The 20,743-nt window shown below is 43.6% G+C and overlaps 1 protein-coding gene and 1 long non-coding RNA gene across 6 annotated transcripts in view; one reads left to right on the forward strand and one right to left on the reverse strand.

Moving 5' to 3' along the window:
* The window catches only part of LOC140496258 (transcription initiation factor TFIID subunit 4-like), a 349,124-nt gene that overhangs the window by 70,087 nt on the left and 258,294 nt on the right, over positions 1–20,743 (reverse strand). The window lies entirely within an intron of this gene.
* The window catches only part of LOC140496259 (uncharacterized), a 72,262-nt gene that overhangs the window by 11,671 nt on the left and 39,848 nt on the right, over positions 1–20,743 (forward strand). The window contains exon 2 of the long non-coding RNA XR_011964226.1: positions 10,907–10,980. This is a non-coding gene — a long non-coding RNA (uncharacterized lncRNA). The remainder of the gene's footprint in view (positions 1–10,906; positions 10,981–20,743) is intronic.

Genomic DNA, 20,743 nt, shown 5'->3' on the forward strand with positions numbered 1-20,743 from the left:
GTAATTTCCCTTCCCCCAATTGTAAAAACTTCCTTGTTGTGTGCACCTATCCCTCTCCATAACCAAGGTGAAAGTGACAGAATTGTGGTCGCCATCACCAAAATGTTCACCCACTAACAAGCCCACCACTTGTCCCGGTTCGTTACCGAGTACCAAATCCAATATGGCCTCCCCTCTGGTTGGACAATCTACATACTGCGTTAGAAAAGCTTCCTGGACACACTGCACAAACACCGCCCCATCCAATCTACTTGATCTAAAGAGCTTCCAATCAATATTTGGGAAGTTGAAGTCGCCCATGACTACTACCCTGTGGCTTCTGCACCTTTCCAAAATCTGTTTCCCAATCTGTTTCTCCACATCTTTGCTGCTATTGGGGGGCCTATAATAAACACCCAACAAGGTGACTGCACCTTTCCTATTTCTGACTTCAGCCCATACTACCTCCAGAGGCAGATCTCCCTCAAACTTCCTTTCTGCAGCCGTTATACCATTTCTAATTAGCAATGCCACCCCCCCTCCTTTTTTACCACCCTCCCTAATCTTACTGAAACATCTGTAACCAGGAACCTCCAACAGCCATTCCTGTCCCTCATCTATCCATGTTTCCGTGATGGCTACAACATCGTAGTCCCAGGTACCGATCCATGCCTTAAGTTCACCCACCTTATTTCTGATACTCCTTGCATTGAAGTATACGCACTTGAGCCCATCTCTGTGTCCGTAAGTAGTCCCTGTCAGTGCTACCTTCTCCATCAAGGTCCCTCAGAATCCTGTGTCTCAATAACATCACCCCTCATTCTTCTAAACTGTAATGAATAAAGGCCTAACCTATTTAGCCATTCTTGGTAAGTTGACCCCTTCATCCCAGAAATCAGCCTCACAAGTCTCTTTTGAATTGCCTTCAATTTCAGTATATCCTTTCCTAAACACAGTGACAAAAACTCTACACAGTACTCAGGTATGGCTTCACCAACACCATATACAGTTCAAACAAGATTTCTCTACAGTTAAATTCCAAGCACTGAGCAATGAAAACTAAAATTCTATTTGCTTTTTTAATAACTTACTGCACCTGCAGGTTAACATTTTGTTTTTCATACAAGAGCAGCCTGATCCCTTTGTGTTGCAGTTTTTTGCAGACTTTTTCCCATTTAAATAATAAGCCGGTTTTTTCATTCCTCCTATGAAAGTGCATGTTCTCTTACTTTCCTACATTAAACTCCATCTGCCATGCTTTTGCCCACTCATTCAACCTCTCTCTATCCCCTTATAGATTCCTTATATCCTCATTACAACATGCCCTCCCATCTATTTTTGTATCATCATCAAATTTGGATACGTTACACTTTGACCCTACTCCAAGACATTAATATAAATGGTAGCTGACAGCAAATTGAGAAAATGGTGGTAAGCTGTCTTATTGAAATGTTGCAGTTCACGTGTTGTAGCTAGACTCACAATGCAGTTATGGAAGAAGTTCTAAGATTTTAACCCAGTGACACTGACTAATGCACCTAACAACTATGGACAATTTAGCATAGCCAATTCACCTGACCTGCACACCTTTGGACTGTGGGAGGAAACCGGAGTACCCGGAGAAAACCCATGCAGATACAGGGAGAATGTGCAAACTCCATACAGACAGTCACCCAAGGCTGGAATTGAACCTGAGAGCCTGGTGCTGTGAGGCAGCAGTGCTAACCACTGAGCGACCATGCCACCCCTATATATTTCCAAGTCAGGATGCTAAGTGGCTTGGAGGGGAACTTGCATGCAGGTGATGGTGATGCTCCCATGTATCCTTCTAGATGATCAAGAATGGACTGAAGGGGAGATAGTTGGTTGGATTGGATTTGTCCTGCTTTTGGATATATCTGGGCAATTTTCCAAATTGTCGGGTAGATGCCAGTGTTGTAGCTGTACTGGAACAGCTTGGCCAGTGCAATGGTAGATTCTGGAGCACATGTCTTCATTACTATTGCCAGAATGTTGTCAGGCTCCATAGCCTTTACAGATTTCAATGCCTCCAGGCATTTATTAACATCAAACAGAGTGAACTGAAGCTGAGACTGGTTTGTGTGACGCTGGGGATCTTTGGAAAATGCCAAGATGGATCAGCCATTTGGCATTTCTGGTTGACGATTGTTGTGAATGCTTCAGCCGTATCTTTGAACTGATGTGCTGGGATCCCCCATCCTTGAGAATGGGAATATTTGTGGATCCTCCTTCTTCTCATTTGTCAACCACCATTCACAACTGTGGCAGGACTGCAGAACTTAGGTCTGATCAGTTGCTTGTTGAATTGCTTAGCCCTGTTGATACTGTTTGGCATACAAGTTTTATAGCTTCACCAGGTTGACACCATATTCTGCGGTTTGCCTGCTGTTGCTCCTGGCATGCCCTCCTGCACTCTCCATTGAATCAGAATTGATCTCCAGTTTGTTGGCGATCGTAATGGTGGAGTGAGGGATATGCCATGAGGTTACTGATTGTGTTCTGATACAATGTTGTTGCTGCTGATGGTCTACAGTGACTCATGGGTACCTAATCTGGGGTTGTTAAATCTATTCCAAACCTGTTCCATTTAGCACAATGAAACTGCCAGACAACACAATGGAGGGTGTTCTCAGTGAGAGACAAGATGTTGTCTCCACATGGACTATATGTCACTCTTACTGATATTGCCATGGATAGTAGCAGTTGCATAGACAGATTGTTAACGATGAGTTAAGTATGTTTCTCCCTCTTGTTGGTTCCCTCACTATCTATTGCAGACCCAGTCTTGCAGCTATATCCTTTAGGACCCAACCAGCTTGATCAATAGTGCAGCTGCCAAGCCATTCTTGCTGATAGATTTTGAAGACCCCAACATGGAGTACAATGTCTTACTTGGCACCATCACCTCCTCAAGTGGTGTTTGACACAGAGGAGCACTGACACATCAGGTGAGTTGGAGTGATACATAATAATTAGTCTTCCAAAACAGCCTTTTAATTGGATTGTACTACTGCAGTGCCCTATCATGGTTCAATCGTGCTGATTTTAAAGATTCAGTCAGACACTTGGTGGTCTTCTTGCCACAAGCAAGCTGTATCTTTGTGTAGCAGTTCCCTCAGTATAGTATTTCCTTGACAAAATTAGGGATATAAAGGGCCAAAAGGTTGAAAGAACCTGGGCACTTCTCTCTGTCTTTCCAGCCCTGGAGAGCTGGCATTGCTCTGACGACGTGTTCCATTTTGTCTGAATCTGTGTATATTCCTGTGGGGGAAAACATTGATCCAAGATATCGGTGTGCCCAACTTTGACTTGAAAACCTCTTACTATTAAACAAACAGACTTCACGGTGAGCAACCAGCATTAGCAAATGGAAGTTTCTCTCTTTTCTTTATTATTCATTCACGGGGCATGGGTGTCACTCGGTAGGTCAGAGTTTATTACCCATCTCTAACTCACATGGAGAAGGCAGTGGTCTGTCTGGTTATTGCAACTTCATCAGCTACACATATACTGCCTGGAATTTTCTGTTATCCTACCCATTTATTGTTGAAATATATTTGGCTAGTTGTCTGAATATTATCCCTGAACAGCACCTTCAATGCTATGAATTGCTGAGGCTCTTTGGCTAAATGGACAGACTGCTGATTTGTGCTGAGTTTACTTGACACAAGCAACGTAAAGTTCAGATCCTCAAAGGTCAGGATTTAATATGGATATCATTCAGAAATTAAATTCAACCATCTTGGGTCACAGCAAATGGACCCATGACCACAAGACCATAGGAAGTAGGAACAAGAGCAGGCTGTTCAGCCCCTCAAGCCTGTTCCACCATTCAGTGAGAAACTGTGATGCCAAGGCATACAAGGTTATGGATCGAAGAGTGTGGTGCTGGAAAAGCACAGCCAGTCAGGCAGCATCCGTGGAGCAGGGGAATTGATGTTTCAAGCATAATCCCTTCATCAGAAAGGCTTTGGGCCATACAAGGTTATGGGCCAAGTGTGAGAAAATGGGATTAGATCTGTTTTTGATCAGTGCAGACTTGATTGGCTAAAGAGCCTTTTTCTGAGCTGTAAATCTCTCAGACTCTCTTCCATAGTTTTAGTTATTCATTCATCTATGTCAATTGTCACAGTAATTTATATGGTTCACTAGAAGGAATATTTGACTCCAGACCCACAGTAGTGCAGTTCAATCTTAACTGCCTTCTGGGCAATTAGGATGGTCTACCTGGCAATGCCCATGTCCCATGAGATTTTTAAAAAAATTTCCCTTGAAAAAGTAATGTTGAGCCAACCTCTTGAACAGCTGCAGTTCATGTAGTGTGGCTGCAGCCACACAGCTGTAAAAGAGAGTTCCAGGATTTTACCCAGTGATGATAAAGGAATGGCGATATGGTCCTAAGTTAAGATAGTGTAAGATTTTGAAGGGAACATTACAGTCATGGTCTTCCTTTGTGCACAGTACCTTTATCTTTCAAAGTGGTAGAGGTTGCAGGTTGAGAAAGATCTGGGGCGTTAATGCATCTTGGAGGTGGAGCTTACTGTACACAGGTGGTGAAAGGAATGATTGTTGAAGGTGCTAGCTGGTTGCTAAGTAAGTGGGTTTCTGTCCTGGATGTTGAGCTTCTTGAACTTTGTTGAAGCTGCATTCATTCAGGGAAATGGTGGGCACTCCATTATACCCCTGACCAGTGCCCTGTGAATGGTGGACATGTTTTCAGCAGATGAGAAAATTCCCAACATCTGACCTATTCTTGTCATCACAATATTTATGTGATTGGTCCAATTAGGTCTCTGGTCAATGGCATTTCACAGGATATTGATTGTAGGACACTTGAGAATATTGAATATTGAGGGAAAGTATTTAACCTCTTGCTGGTTGGGGATGGACAATTTCCTGACACTTGTGTGGCAGAAAAGATTCTTATCAGCCCAAGCCTGAGTGCTGTTCAGATCTTACTGTATGTGAATTGCTTAATAGTCTGAGGAGTGGAATCAGTGATTATCCCTATTTCTGATAGTATTTTGGAAAGATGGTCATTGAGGAAATAGCTGAAGCTGACTGGTCTTTCAGAAAGTGTAAGTTCAAATCCTTCCATGGAAATTTGAGAACTGAGTTCCATTTCAAAACATGTGGAAGTAAAATTCTATTATTAGTACAGGGCGACTGTTGTATCTACGGAATCGTTTCCCGCAGTTTCAGTTACCCGCAGCCCAAACATATTATCGGGAACATTCCTGAATATGGACCGGGGATCTGCTGGAGAGGTAAATTTCCCACTGAAATGATTGGGTTCGCTCATATCCGTGGTTTGCGGGCTTCCGTGGTAGGTCTTGGAATGTATCCTCCGCGGGTACAGTGGGGGTGGGGGGTCGGGGGGACTACTGTAACTTTTTTAAGTACAGTAACTGCCAAGCTAGCTGATTGTCATAAAAACCCAGCCAGTTCACTAATTCTTTTGGGGAAAGAAGCTTGCTATCCTTACCTAATGTGGTCTACATATGACTCCAGTCGCAAACCAATGTGGTTGACTCTTAACTGCCCTCTGAGTTTTTTTGAATGTTTATTTATTTTGTGGGACATTGGCATCGCTGCCTGGGCCCAGCATTTATTGCCCGTCCCTAGTTGCCCCTTGAGAAGGTGGGGGTGAGCTGCCTTCTTGAATCGCTGCAGTCCGTGTGCTGTGGGTAGACCCACAATGCCATTAGGGAGTGAATTCCACGATTTTGACCCAGTCGTAGTAAAGGAATGGTGATATATTTCTAAGTCTGGATGGTGAGTGGCTTGGAGGGAAGGTGTGGGTGGTGGTGTTTTCATAGATCTGCTGCCCTTGTCCTTCTAGATGGAAGTGGTTGTGGGTTTGGAAGGAGCTGTCTGAGGATCTTTCGTGAATTTCTGCAGTGCATCTTGTAGATAGAACTGCTGCTACTGAATATCAGTGGTGGAAGGAGTGGATGATTGTGGATATGGTGCCAATCAAGTGGACTGCTTTGTCCTGGATGGTGTCAAGCATCTTAAGTGTTGTTAGAGCCGCACTCATCCAGGCAAGTGGGGAGTATTCCATCACATTCCTGACTTATGTCTTGTAGATGGTGGACAGACTTTGGGGAGTCAGGTGGTGAGTTCCTCGCTGCAGTATTCCTAGTTTCTGACCTGCTCTTGTAGTCAACTGTGTTAATGTGGTGAGTCCAGTTGAGTTTGTGGTCAATGGTAATCCTAAGGATGTTGATAATGGGGATGCAGTGATGGTAACACCATTGAACGCCAATGGCCGGCGGTTAGATTGTCTCTTATTGGTGATGGTCATAACCTGGCATTTGTGCAGCGTGAATGTTACTTGCCACTTGTCAGCCCAAGCCTGGATATTGTCCAGATCTTGTTGCATTTGAACATGGACTGCTTCAGTATCTGAGGAGTTGTGAATGGTGCTGAACATTGTGCAATCATCAGTGAACATCCCCACTTCTGACCTCCTGATGTAGGGAAGGTCTTTGATGAAGCAGCTGAAGGTGGTTTAGCCTCGGACACTATCCCGAGGAGCTCCTGCAGAGATGTCCAGAAGCTGAGATGACTGACCTCCAACAACTACAACTATCTTCCTATTTGACAAGTATGACTCCAACCACTGTAGAGTTTGTCCCCTGATACCCAATAATTCCAGTTTTGCCAGGGCTCCTTGATGCCACACACTGTCAAATGCTGCCTTAATGTCAAGGGCTGTTCCTCTCCTCTCCCCTCCCCTCTGGAATTCAGCTCTTTTGTCCATGTTTGAACCCAAGACTGTAATGAGGTCAGGAGCTGAGTGGCCCTGGCGGAACCCAAATTTGGTTGTCACTGAGCAGGTTATTGTTGAGCAGGTGCTGCTTAATAGCACTGTTGATCACACCTTCTATCATTTTACTGATGATCAAGAGTAGAATGATGGGGTGGTAATTAGCTGGGTTGGATTTGTCCTGCTTTTTATATACAGGTCATACTACCCTCAGAGTAACTAGGGACGGACAAGAAAAGTCAATCTTTCCAGCGACAGGCGCGTCCTGATGGTAAATTTAAATTAAAATGAGGAAGGCAATCAGGTCAATAATGAATGTGGCAGCTGTTTTAATGTAACATCATGACCCACCTTTGGTCCAGAAAGCCTGGGTTCAAGTCCCACCTGCACAAGATATATTTCTGAACAGGTTGATATATATAAATTAAATAACCCATGTGTGCATTAGGCCTAGACACTGAATCATTCGCTGTGACTCTACGACTGTGGTTGTTCGATTTACACATTTCTCCAGCAATGGTCTGTCCATAAACTGGGAATATCACCCACTGCTTTCAAATTTTTATTCTCTTTTTACCTCTGTACTGCTCAAACAACATCTGATGAAATTAATCAGAAGTCAATCATTTTTTTTCTAGGTTAGAATTACTTTAGAACTTTACAATCATAAAGATATTGAACCAAAAGACTTGGTCGTATCTAAAACAGCAAATGCTTCCTGAAGTAGTCACAAATTTGAGGTTAAAAGTGGTTGTGGTCACCCTTTAGCTATTTCTCAGAAGATCCTTGACCCCCTACCCCCAGGTCTGTCTGCCAGACAGTCAATACACTTCACATAAATAATCCAGGTAGCAAAACATAAAATGTATGGAAAATGCAAAATATGTAAAATAATTACAAAATAAAACATAAAAGATTCACATCCAGAGACCTCTGGATGCCAATCATGGCATATGTAAATCTTATTATGTTAAATTTCTAAAGGATCAATTCATTTATTAAATGGTAAATAACTGGATTTAGGTCTAAAATCAAAATACTGATTCAATCAGTACCATTGACTCAGTTGGAAATTCTACTCTGACTCATGACATCCCCCACAATTTTTCATTTTGGGTCTAAATCGACTGAATGTTAGTGCTGTTTTCGATACCCCTCTCCTCTACTCTGTCTCCTGACTGGCTTTTTCCAGCTAAATCCACTACTTAGGTGAACAATCAGCTCCTGTGGGTCCTATGGCTTATTGAATACTGGTTTGGAACTGTGCATTGCAGGGTAAGTAGTAGGGATAGGCATAACCTTCATCGAGAGTGTGGTGCTGGAAAAGCACAGCAGGTCAGGCAGCATCCAATATGCAGAAGAATCAGCTTCAGGCATAAGCCCATCATCAGGAACGAGGTTTATGGGCTGGGGAGAAGCTGAGAGATAAATGGGAGGGCGGGTGGGGTTGGGGTGAAGGTAGCTAAGAATGTCATAGGCAGATGAAAGTAGGGGAGAAGGTGTTAGGTTGGAGAGGAGGGTGGAGTGGATAGATGAGAAAGGTGCTGGATGGCTCAGGAGGGTGGTGCCGAATTGGAGGATTGGGACTGGGATAATGTGAGGGGAGGAGAAATGAGGAAACTAGTGAAATCCACATTGATCCCGTGTGGTTGCACGGTCCCAAGGTGGATATGAGGCGATCTTCCCCAAGGGTGGTAAGGGTTTGACAATGGAGGAGGCCCAGGATCTGCATGTCCTTGGTGGAGTGGGAGGGGGAAATTGAAGTTTTCAGCCACGGGGTGGTGGGGTTGGTGGGTGCGGGCGTCCAAGAGATATTCTCTGATACGATTACACCAGGTGCAACGGATACAGTAGATGACATTGGGGGAGGTACAGGTAAATTTCTTTCGGATGTGGAAGGGTCCCTTGGGGCCTTGGACGGAGGTGAGGGGAGTGGTGTGGGCGCAGGTTTTATACTTCCTGCAGTGGCAGGGACAGGTACCAAGAGTGGGGTGTGGGCTGTTGGGGGTGAATGGATCTGATAAGGGAGTCGCGGAGGGAATGGTCTCTCTGGAAAGCTGTTAGGGTGGGGAGGGAAAAGCATATCTGGTGGTGGGGTCTGTTTGTAGGTGGTGGAACTGGTGAGGATGATGCAGAGGATTGTGGGGTGGAAGGTGAGAATCGGTGGGGGGGTTCTGTCCTTGTTGTATTGAGAGGGTGGGGTTCAAGGGCAGAGGTGCAGAAAGTGGAGATGTGCCAGAGCATTCGTCCGCTGCATCAATGACTGCATTGGCGCTACCTTGTGCTCCCCCGAGGTGGTTGAACAGTTCATCAACTTCACTAACCTCTTTCACACCGACCTCAAATTCACCTGGACTATTTCGGCCATGTCCTCCCATTCCTGCACCTCTCCATCTCCATCTCCAGTGACCGACTAACTACAAACATCTCTACAAACCTACTGACTGCCACAGCTACCTGGAATACACCTCCTCCACCCTACCTCCTGTAAAAACACCATCCCTTCCCAAGTCCTCCGCCTCCACTGCATCTCTTCCCAGGATGACAATTCCACCTTAGAAAAGCCCAGATGGCGTCCTTCTTCCAAGGTTGCAATTTACCTTCCCACATGGTTGACGATGCCCTCCAGCGCATCTCTTCCACTTCCCGCACCTCCGCCTTTGAACCCCTGCCCTCCCAAAGCACCCAGCCAGAACCTCCCCCCCCCCCAGTCCTCACCTTCCACCCCACCAACCTCTGCATACATTGCATCATCCTCCACCACTTCCACCACCTACAAACAGACCCCACCACCAGATATATTTTTCCTTCCCCACTCTATCAGCTTTCCAGAGAGACCATTCCCTTCATGTTTCCCTCGTCAGATCCAAGCCCCCCACCAGCCCACACCCCACTCTTGGCACCTTTCCCTGCCACCGCAGGAAGTACAAAGCCTGAACCCACACTACTCCCCTCACCTCCGTCTAAGGCCCCAAGGGATCCTTGCACATCCAAAAAAAATGTACCTGTAACTCCCCCAATGTCATCTACTGTATATATTGCACCTGATGTAGTCTCCTCTACATCGGGGAGAGAGGACGCCTTCTTGCAGATCGTTTCAGAGAAAATCTCTGGAATACCCGCATCAACCAACCCCACTGTCCCGTGGCTAAACACTTCAACTCCGCCTCCCACTCAGCCAAGTTCAGGCAGGTCTTGGGCCTCCTCCATCACTAAACCCTACCACGTGACACGTTGAGGAAGAACGCCTCATATCCAGCCTTGGGACCCTGCAACCACATGGGATTAATGTGGATTCCACCAGTTTCTTAATTTCTCCTCACCCCACATTATCCCATACCCAAGCCTCAAACTTGGCACTACCCTCCTGACCTGTTCATCATACCCTTCTGACCTGTTCATCACCTTTCCATTTATCTGCTCTACCCTCCTCTCCATCCTCACCTTCTCCCTCATCTTCATGCATCTATCACATTCTCAGCTACCTTTCCCCCAACCCCACCTCCCTCCCATTTATCTCTCAGCCTCCCCCCGCTCCACAAGCCTCATTCCTGATGAAGGCCTTATGCCTGAAAGGTTGATTCTCCTGCTCCTTGGATGTTGCCTGACCTGCTGTGCTTTTCCAGCACCATATTCTCGACTCTGATCTCCAGTATCTGCAGTCCTCAGCTCTCCTAATAGACATAACCTTGCAAACCTTTTACATGAATATGAAACTGCTTCCCCAGTCAAATTGTTTGTTCAAAATTAACAGAGAGGAACTATACCCACAAGGCAGAGTGCCATCCAAAAGCTGAATACCTAGAATTTACTTAAGAATGTGCCTGCACATCAGAGAACCTGATGCCTGAATAAATGGAATTCTGTCTTCTACTGTGACTTAGTGGTAACACTTTCACCACTGAGTCACAACGTGATGGATAAAAGTTGTATTCTAGTAAATCTGCACATTAAATCTCAGCTGACACTCTCTGTGCAGCACCAAGGGAGTGCTGAAAGTCGTCCACAAGACATATCAAATTCAGTTCTGAGGAAGGGTCACCGGACCCGCAACATTAATTCTGGTTTCTCTTCACAGATGCTGTCAAACCTTCTGAGCTTTTCCAGCAATTTCTGTTTTGGTTTCAAATTTAGGCTCGACATTCCTCCAGGGTAGATGAGAAACATCCTGTGATACTGTCCAAAGAAGGGATTTCTCCTCAATCCTGGTAAATATTTATCTCTTTCACTAAGCATGCAAAACAGATTATTTGCACATTATCACTATTTGTGGAACCTTGTGCACTGGTTTTCTGCTGCATTTCCTACATTACAACAGGGACTACAGTTGAGAAGTAATTCATAGGTTGTGAAGTGTTTTCAGGTGTGAAGCTGTGAAAAGCACAGGATAAAATAGAATTTTTCGGTGCTTGTCCCTATTGTTTCTGTTACTTTTATCAATGTTTTTGTTTTAAAGTTTAATGAAACCTCAAGTGCAGATGGACTTATTCATTTCATCTTCCAAACATCCATAAAATTCTGCAGCAGCCACCTAAAGAACATTATGGAACATGACACCCCTTACCTAACTAAACGCTTTGTAATCTAGAACATCTGGACTAAACATAAACGGATTGGAATTTCCAATTAAGAGGTATTGGTTAATGAAAACAGGGTAGTGAAACAAATTGATAGCTCTACCAAAGAGTGCGCAATGGATCAAGGGGCCAAACGGCCTCCTTCTTTGTGCATTGTTCCATAATTCTTTTATTCCCAGCCATGTCAACATGATATGCAGATGGGCTAGCAGGTCTGCTTTTCCTTCAAATTCCATCTGAAAGTTGCTGACTGGAAAAGTTTTAAAGTAAAAAATGTAACCTTTTAAACGTATTTTCTTCTCCCTTTCAGAAAGTGCTTCATCTCTCTAAGTCAAGTCTTCAGGAACCAGAAACATGTGGGTATTGTTCCAACAGGGTGTCCTTCAATGTACATTATACAATGGAGCCAATGCACTAGCACTTTCTGAAAGGGTCCCTTGGTAGCAATCAAGAGCAACAACTCTGGCTGCATTTCTCCTCCCAAACTTAAAGGTGCAGGGATGGAGCAAAGATGTTTTCTATTTTGCAGTCTCAAACTGGGAGTAGTTAACCTAACAGAACCCAGGGACGAAATCCAGAACCTTAAGGACTGTATGGCTCAGACCACAACAGGCACTTATTTAGGAATCAGGAGTCCTCCAAAAACAGAGATCAGGAGTGCTCCTAAAACAGGGAAGTTAAACAATGTGCCTTTCATGTACTCAGGACATTACAGAGGCTCTGCAAACAATAAACTATTTTTTGAAACATGGTCACTCTAACCAAACTCAGCAGCTAAGTTGTGCAGAAACATCCAACAAATGCCAATGAGATGAGTATCCTTTATTTGATGCCAGGTCGATCTTTGATTCAATGCCCCATCTGAAAGATAGGTCCTCCAACAATTCCACACTCTGTCAGTGGTAAATAAGATGTGCTCAGTTCCTGGAGTAGGTTTTATCAGAATTAAAACCACAATCTTCCAAGTCAGAGTGTAACACAGTTGAATTTTACAGATGTGTGCAGTTTAGAATGTGCAAAAATCTTTATCCTAGTATAGCATTTCCAATGTCAATGGAAAACCATTAAACACACAAAAAACAAAGATTCATAAACTTGGATCAAATGCAATTTGCTCTTAAACAACCGAAGGACAAAGGAGTGTTACAATGTGTAGTTTCCCTGCCTCTGAGTTGGGAAATTCAGGGTTCAGTCTTACCCAAGGACTTAAGGGCTAAGCAGGTTCTGTATCAATCTGTAAAATCCTTCCAACCCAGCTGGTAAGAGGAGGCAAAGATTCTTGATTAGCCATGTAATGGAAAGGAAATTGGTGTCCTCACTATTATTATTCACAGCTCCAGACTACAACATGCACTTATGAGGAGAGGCAATGGAGAAGTGGTAAAGTCATTGGACTAGCAAATCCAGAACCTATTAGAACATAGAACAGTACAGCACAGTACAGGCCCTTCGGCCCACAATGTTGTGCCCAACATTTCTCTTAATCTTAGATCACCCTAACCTACACACCTCTCAATTTACTGCCGTCCAGGTGCTTGTTCAGCAGTTGCTTAAATGTCCCTATGTCTCTGACTCTACTCCCACCGCTGACAGTGCATTCCACGCACCCACCACTCTCTGTGGAAGAACCTACCTCTGATATCTCCCCTAAACCGTCCTCCAATCATTTTAAAATTATGACCCCTCATGACAGCCATTTCTGCCCTGGGGAAATGTCTCTGGCTATCTACTCTATCTTTGCGCCTCATTACCATGTACACCTCGATCAAGTCACCTCCCTTCTTCCTCCTCTCCAGTGTGAAAAGCCCTAACTCACTCAACCTCTCTTCATAAGACAAATCCTCCAATCCAGCCAGCATTCTGGTAAATCTCCTCTGCACCCTCTCTAAGGCATCTACATCCTTCCTATAATGAGGTGGCCAGAACCGGACACAATATTTCAAGTGTGGTCTAGCCAGGGTTTTATAGAGCTGCAGCATAACCTCGCAACTATTAAACTCAATCTCCCAGTTAATGAAAGCCAAAACACCATCCGCCTCCTAAACTCTAACAACCTGAGTGGCAACTTCGAGGGATCGATGTATGTGGACCCCAAGATCCGGCTGTTCCTCCACACTGCCCAATATTGATCCAAAGCTGGATATAGAAGACAGTGATGACAAACGTCTTGTCAAAGGAATGGGTTTTAAGAAAAGCCTTAAATAAAGAAAAAGATATGGAGGGCGGACTCTAGGTGGATTATGGTAAATCTGCCAATCATCCAGATCCCAGAAAGACATCATGAGTTCACAGAGTGCATTGAGGACTCTTTCAAAGTGACCAGGAAACTGGCTATTTTGTGTAATTAGTTAAGCGTAATTAATGATCCCATGGTAAATGATCTTCTCGGGAAAAGTGAACATCACATGCTGGAATTTTGCACCAGGTTTTACCATGCCCTGTAATTATATCATATTCCAAGAATAGTGTCTTTAACCCTGTATTCAGCATTCAAATTTGACCTTTCAGAATGAATCACCGCATTTATCCAGGTTGAACTCCATCTGCCACTTCTCAGACCAGCTCTGCATCCTGTCTATGTCTAGTTGTAGTCCTCGACACTATGTACAACACCACTGACCTTTGTGTTATCAGCAAACTTACTAACCAAACCTTCCATTTCTGCATCCAAGTCATTTACAAAAACTAGAAGGAGCAGAAACCCAAGAACAGACCCCTGTGGGACACCACTGGTCACTGCCCTCCAGGACGAATACTTTCCATCCACTACCACTCACTATCTTCTTTTGGCCAGACAATTCTGTATCCAGACAGCCAAATTTCCCTGGGAGAAAGTTAGGACAGCTGGAGATCAGAGTTGGAGGGTGTGGTGCTTGAAAAGCACAGCCAGTCAGGCAGCATCCGAGGAGCAGGAGAATCGACATTTCAAGCATAAGCTCTTCATCAAGAATGAGGGGGTGGCCCGAGGGGGCTGACAGATAAATGGGAAGGGGGTGGGGCTGGGGGGGAAGGAAGGCTTGTGAGGCATGACCTGCCCCTCACAAAGTCATGCTGACTATCTCTAATCAAACTATGTTTTTCAAAATAGTCATAAATCCTTACTCACAGAATCCTTTCCAGTACCTTGCTTACCACAGATGTAAGACTGACTGGTCTGTAATTCCCAGGGATTTCCCTAATCCCTTTCCTGAACAGAGGAACAACATTTGCCTCCCTCCAATCAGCCGGTACTGCTCCAGTGGAGAGTGAGCATGCAAAGATCATCACCAGAGGTGCAGCAATCTCATTCCTCGTTTCTAATTGTAACCTTGGATATATCTGGTCCAGCCCTGGAGACTTATCTATCTTGATGCCTCCCAGAACTTCCAACACATCCACTCTTTTAACATCAATCTGTTCAAGCCTATTAACCTGGTCCACGGTGTTCTCACTACCAATAAGGTCCCTCTCGCTAGTGAATACTGAAGCAAAAAACTCATTTAGGGCCTTCCCTACCTCTTCAGACACTGGGCACAAGTTCCCTCCACTATCCCTGATTGGCCTTACCTTCTCTCTTATTCCTCATGTACGTGTAGAACGCCTTTGGGTTTTCTATAATCCTTGCTGCCAAGGCTTTTTTGTGCCCCCTCCTCGCTCTCCTCAGAGTTCTTTCCTTCCCAGATAACCTTTTGTTCTGGCTAATGTTCTGGGCATGTGGGCTCAAATCCCATCAGGTGGTGAAATGTGAATCTTAATAATATAAAATGGAAAATCAAAAACTAATCTAATAGTGACCACATAACAATAGTTAGTTGTCATAAAAACCCACCAAGACCACTAATGTCCTTTAGGGAAAGAAATCCCCTCACCTGGTTAGACCTGCATGTGACTCCATACCCAGCAATGTGGGTGGCTCTTAATTGCCCTCTGGACAATTATGGACAGGCAACAAATGTGGCTGAGCCAGTGATGCCAACAACCCATTAACAAATTTTAGAAAATGTTGTCACAGCAACTCAGACATTTTGGGAGGCCAGTTGGCTGGACAGCTGATGTTGGTCAGACTGTTACCAACAGCAGGGCTTTGATCTCTCTGGTCCCAGCTTGGGGTAGATTCAGGACCTGTGCTCTTGTGCTACCCCTGATGACAGTCCCAACAATTAGGGTATTGGACCTGTCTTTGGGCAGAAAATTAACAAGAAGACTTAAGGACATCCAGAATCCCTTCTTAAAATTGTGTCTCTCATAAAGCTATAGCAGCAATTGCAGGTTTATTAAAAGCTTTATTTGCCTGTTGCTAAATTACTGCAAAGACAACATTTTTAAAAACTGCATGCAAAGAAGGGGAAATCTCATTCTTCCAAACTAATTGTGTTTTTGCTCCTAATAACCAGTGTACTTCCTGTATGTCTGGTTAGGGACCATTCCTGTGAATTCCCAGACAAGAATGGAAAAAGCAAAAGCACGACCAGTGCAAAGAGGTAAAGAAAAGGAATGGGTTTCGTTCAGTTCATTAGCTGAGATTACAAGTTTAACTTACAAAACCAGGGGTCAAGAATTCTCATTAACAAGGAGGCTGTGCACAGCTGCAGGGTCTGGATCAAGAGGAGAGCCAATCTTGCGGCTAACTATATATTTCAAACCTGTCTTTGATGTTCTTACCCACCCCCTCCCATCCCCCACCCTTTCTTTTCTTTTGGCAAAAGAGTTGATTTTAATTGTAGCTACATGCTGCACTAGACTTCTGCCTGAAAGCCAGCCTCCACATCTGCAGTGTGAGAGGCTCCAGTGATATTGGGTGCAGTCCATAGCCCTAGGCACATTTTAATGGCTCCCCTTTCCATTCAAGCCTCAGATTGCTTGCCATGTGACTCCCTGTTCAGTTTAGCTGCAGGAAAGGACATTATTTCTCACTATTCAGACGATCCAGACTCTTTAACAAGGTAAGCTGCAAGACAAGGAGTGGGAGCTGTCGCTGTTTCAAAAATCACTCTTCATTATCAATTAATCCTGACCCTTTGATTCATAACACTTGAGATAATTTGCCATATATAGTCAAAACTGCATTTATACAGGGAGTCAGCTTCTTACTCATATATCAGTACTTCACATGTGACATCAATAATTTGCATTTATCTAGTAACTTGAATATAGAAATAAATCCTGATAGTTTGTCAGAAGCACGGTCAGGCAAAAGTGAATACTGATCCAAAGCTGGATATAGAAGACAGTGATGACAAACGTCTTGTCAAAGGAATGGGTTTTAAGAAAAGCCTTAAATAAAGAAAAAGATATGGAGGGCAGACTCTAGGTGGATTATGGTAAATCTGCCAATCATCCAGATCCCAGAAAGACATGATGAGTTCACAGAGTGCATTGAGGACTCTTTCAAAGTGACCAGGAAACTGGCTATTTTGGACCTGGTAATGTGTAATTAGTTAAGCGTAATTAATGATCCCATGGTAAATGATCCTCTCGGGAAAAGTGAACATCACATGCTGGAATTTTGCACCAGGTTTTACCATGCCCTATAATTATATAATCCAAAATTTCAAGAAATGGATTGTACCCTCTATCAACTTGTTGAAAGTGACTTTAAAAGTAAACACCGTTCCCTCTCAAAATGTTTGCTGGAAAATCAGGTGAGTTTCTGTGATTTCTGCACAAAAGATTATCTCGTAGCTGAACATGCTGAAAAGTGACTGTGCTTGCGACATCCTCCCTTGAATAGAGACACTGGAGGCAAATCCACATGCAGAATTAACGGCCCCATTATCTGTGCAAAGTAGTTACTGAACCTCAAAATCAACAGCCCCATCAAAGAGTCTGCAAGTTTGACTCTCAACAAAGAGGGTTGCAGAGAAACCAGGTGTGAACAGCCACCATTCTATCCACTGTGTCGGTGTTTTTTGAAGATTTTAGAGATTTTCAGATATTTTATGATACATCTTTTGGAATAGGTCGGACTTGACCAAGGGCTCCTCTCAAATGTAGGGACACTACCACTGTGCCTCAAGAGCCCCTTATAAACCCCATTCTGAAGCAATGACTTTCAACTTGGAATCATGTGTTTGCATCCATGTGTAAGTGTGGGTTTGATTACTCAGAAGGGTAAAAACATATTTTCATTGTATGAACTGTGTGTTAACTTGTTCTGCATATTTGTAGAGTATGTTTTGCTTTATAATAAAACTATCATTTTGTTTTTGAGGAAACATGGTTAATAGAACACTTCAGTCTAAGCCTAAAATAGAGAAAGCAAACGATTGGCCATAGAGGGGGCTTGGTAAAACAATTAAATTTATGTTGTGACCAGCAGAGTAGTAGCACTAAAAGGAGACAGTGTACTCCTCCAATCTTGGTCAACAACCTCATTTGGAAACACAGACACTTCCAACTTTCATTCATTGAAAGAATCACGATCCAGACCCGAAACATATGAATCTTAAAGAACTGAAATTTGGACATGACTTTTAATTCTAGATTTTCTGCAAATAACCCAAGTGCATGTTTTGTTTTTAGAATTCTTATTTACTTTTATGTCTGGGTGTTCGAGTGCAAGAGGGATTGAGCGTGTTCCACTCTATTTCTAAATTGAGGTGTTGTGTGAATAAACTTCTTCTAATTTAGACTTAATCCTGTTTATGTTTATTACTGAAAATCACAACACTCAAAAACTTTAAAACAGTCTCTCCAAAAGCAAATCTGGCTTCAGCCAAAGGGGATGTGAGGAGAAAGAGAGAACCTTGGCCTGCCATCTCTCTTTCTCCATCTGTAACAGACACAGGGTATGAAACTTGAGTTTGAAACTGGTGCCTTACACTTAAATAAAGGCAATTATAAAGGCATGAAGACAGGATTGGCTATGGTAAACTGAGATGAAAGTTAAAAGGTAAGCAAGTAAACCAGCCTTGGCAGGCATTTAAGGTGACAGTTCATAACTCTCAACAATAATCTTGGCCATTAAAAAAGAAAGTCTGTCTATGAGAAGGTAATAACCCATCACCAACTAAGTAAGTTAAAAATGAAGGAAAAAGCACACAATGCTGCAAAGATTAGCATTAGGCCAGAAAAGAACATGTTAGAAACCATCAAAGGATAAAAAACAGAAACTATCAAAAAACTTAAGCATACATTACAAGACAGTAGGAGCAACGCTGCTTTTAGAAAGCAGGAGAGAAGCTAAAGTAAATACTGATCTCGAGAAGGAAGAGGTTAAGAAATTAACAATGAAATGCCTAAGACATTGAAGTATCTTGTGTCTGTCTTCACAACAAAAGACAAATAAAAATAAACCATATTTAAGAAAGCAGGGTGACAGAAAGGGGGCAAACTAAAAGCTAATTAGTCTGACATTTGTTATTGCAAGGGTGCTAGAATTCAAAAAGGTAGGAGCTGGACCTTTAGAAAACCGTAACACAAGGCAGCAGAGAAATCATAGCTTTATGAAAAGAAAATTGTATTGACAAATTTAGTAGAGTTCTTCGAGGATGTAACATGTAGATGGATAAAGGGGAACCAGTAGATGCAACCTGTATGAATTTCAAATAAGATGCCACGTAATAGGTTGATGAACAAGACGTAAGCTCATGGTATTCATTTATTAGCTGGACAGAGGGTTTGCTAACTAACAGGAAACAGATGCAGGTAAATGGATAGCTTTCAGGTAGGCAGCTATAACTAGCAGGGTCCCATAGGAATCAATGCCAGGTTGTCAAGTGTTCATATGTCTATATTAATAGCTTAAATGAAGGGACTGAGTACTGTAGGAGAAAGTGAGGATTGCAGATGCTGGAGATCAGAGTCAAAAAGTGTGGGGCTGGGAAAACAGAACCAGTCAGGCAGCATCAAGGAGCAGGAGAATTGAGGTTTTGGGCAGAAGCCCTTCATTGGGAATGAGGCTTGTGGGTCGGGGGGGGGGCGGCGCTGAGAGATAAATGGAGGGGGGTGAGGCTGGGGGTAGGTAGCTGGTAATGTGATAGGTAGATGGAGGTGTGAGGCTGGGAAAACACAGCCGGTCAGGCAGCATCTGAGGAGCAGGACAGTTGATGTTTCGGGCATAACCTCAATGGAGAGCTAATGAAGGGCTCTTGCCCAAAATGTCAATTCGCCTGCTCCTCGGAAGCTGCTTGACTGGCCGGGCTTTTCCAGTACCACACTTTTGGACTGGGTACTGTAGACAAGTTTGCTCAAGATACAAAAGCAACTAGAAAAGCAAGACATGAGGAAGACACAAAGTTTGCAAGGGATTACAGTGAGTAGATTAAAATCTGGCAAATGGTTGTATAATGTTATATAATTCATATAAAGGATTTGGATATGAATATAGACGGTATGGTTAGTAAGTTTGCAGATGACATCAAAATAGATGGTGCAATGGACAGTGAATAAGATTATCTCAGAGTACAATAGGATCTTGATCAGATGGTCCAATTGGTCAAAGATAGGAAGATGGAGTTTAATTTATATAAATGTGAGTTGTTGCATTTTGGTAAGACAAAACAGGGAAGGACTTATACAGATAATGGTAGGGTCCTGGGGGGTTTTGCAGAACAAAGAGGTGAAAATTCATAGTTCCATGGAAGTGGAGTTGCAGGTAGACAGGATGATGAAGAAGATGTTTGACACACTTGCCTTTAATGGTCAGAACATGAAGTATAGGAGTTGGGACGTTATGCTGCAGCTGTACAGGACACTGGTGAGGCCACCTTTAGAATATTACATTTGATTCTGGTTGCCCTTCTATAGGAAGGATGTTGTTAAACTTGAGAGGATGCAAAAAAGATTTACAATGATGTTGCCTGGGTTAGAGGGTTTGAGCTATAGTGAGAGGTTGAATAGGCTGGGGCTTTTTCCCCTGGAATGCTGGAGGCTGACCTTTGAAGTTTATAAAATGATGAGGGTCATGGATCGGGCAAATAGCCACGGTCTTTTTCCTAGGATGGTGGAGTCCAGGTATAGAGGACAAAGCTTTAAGGCGAGAGGGGTAAGATTTAAAAAAGACAAGGGGTTGGTGTGTGTATGAAATGACCTGCTAAAAGTGGTGGAGGAAGGTACAATTACAACCTTTAAAAGGCATCTGGATGGGCATATGAATAGAAAGGTGGAGGGATATGGGCCAAATGCTGGAGAATGGGATGAGATCAGACTAGGATGTCTGGTCGGCATGCATGAGTTGGACCAAAGGGTCTGTTTCCATGCTGGATTAGTGGTGCTGGAAGAGCACAGCAGTTCAGGCAGCATCCAACGAGCAGCAAATTCGACGTTTCGGGCAAAAGCCCTTCATCAGGGCTTTTGCCCGAAACGTCGATTTCGCTGCTCGTTGGATGCTGCCTGAACTGCTGTGCTCTTCCAGCACCACTAATCCAGTATTTGGTTTTCAGCATCTGCAGTCATTGTTTTTACCCTGTTTCCA

The sequence above is a fragment of the Chiloscyllium punctatum genome, chromosome 26, assembly GCF_047496795.1.
Source record: "Chiloscyllium punctatum isolate Juve2018m chromosome 26, sChiPun1.3, whole genome shotgun sequence".
NCBI lineage: Eukaryota > Metazoa > Chordata > Chondrichthyes > Orectolobiformes > Hemiscylliidae > Chiloscyllium > Chiloscyllium punctatum.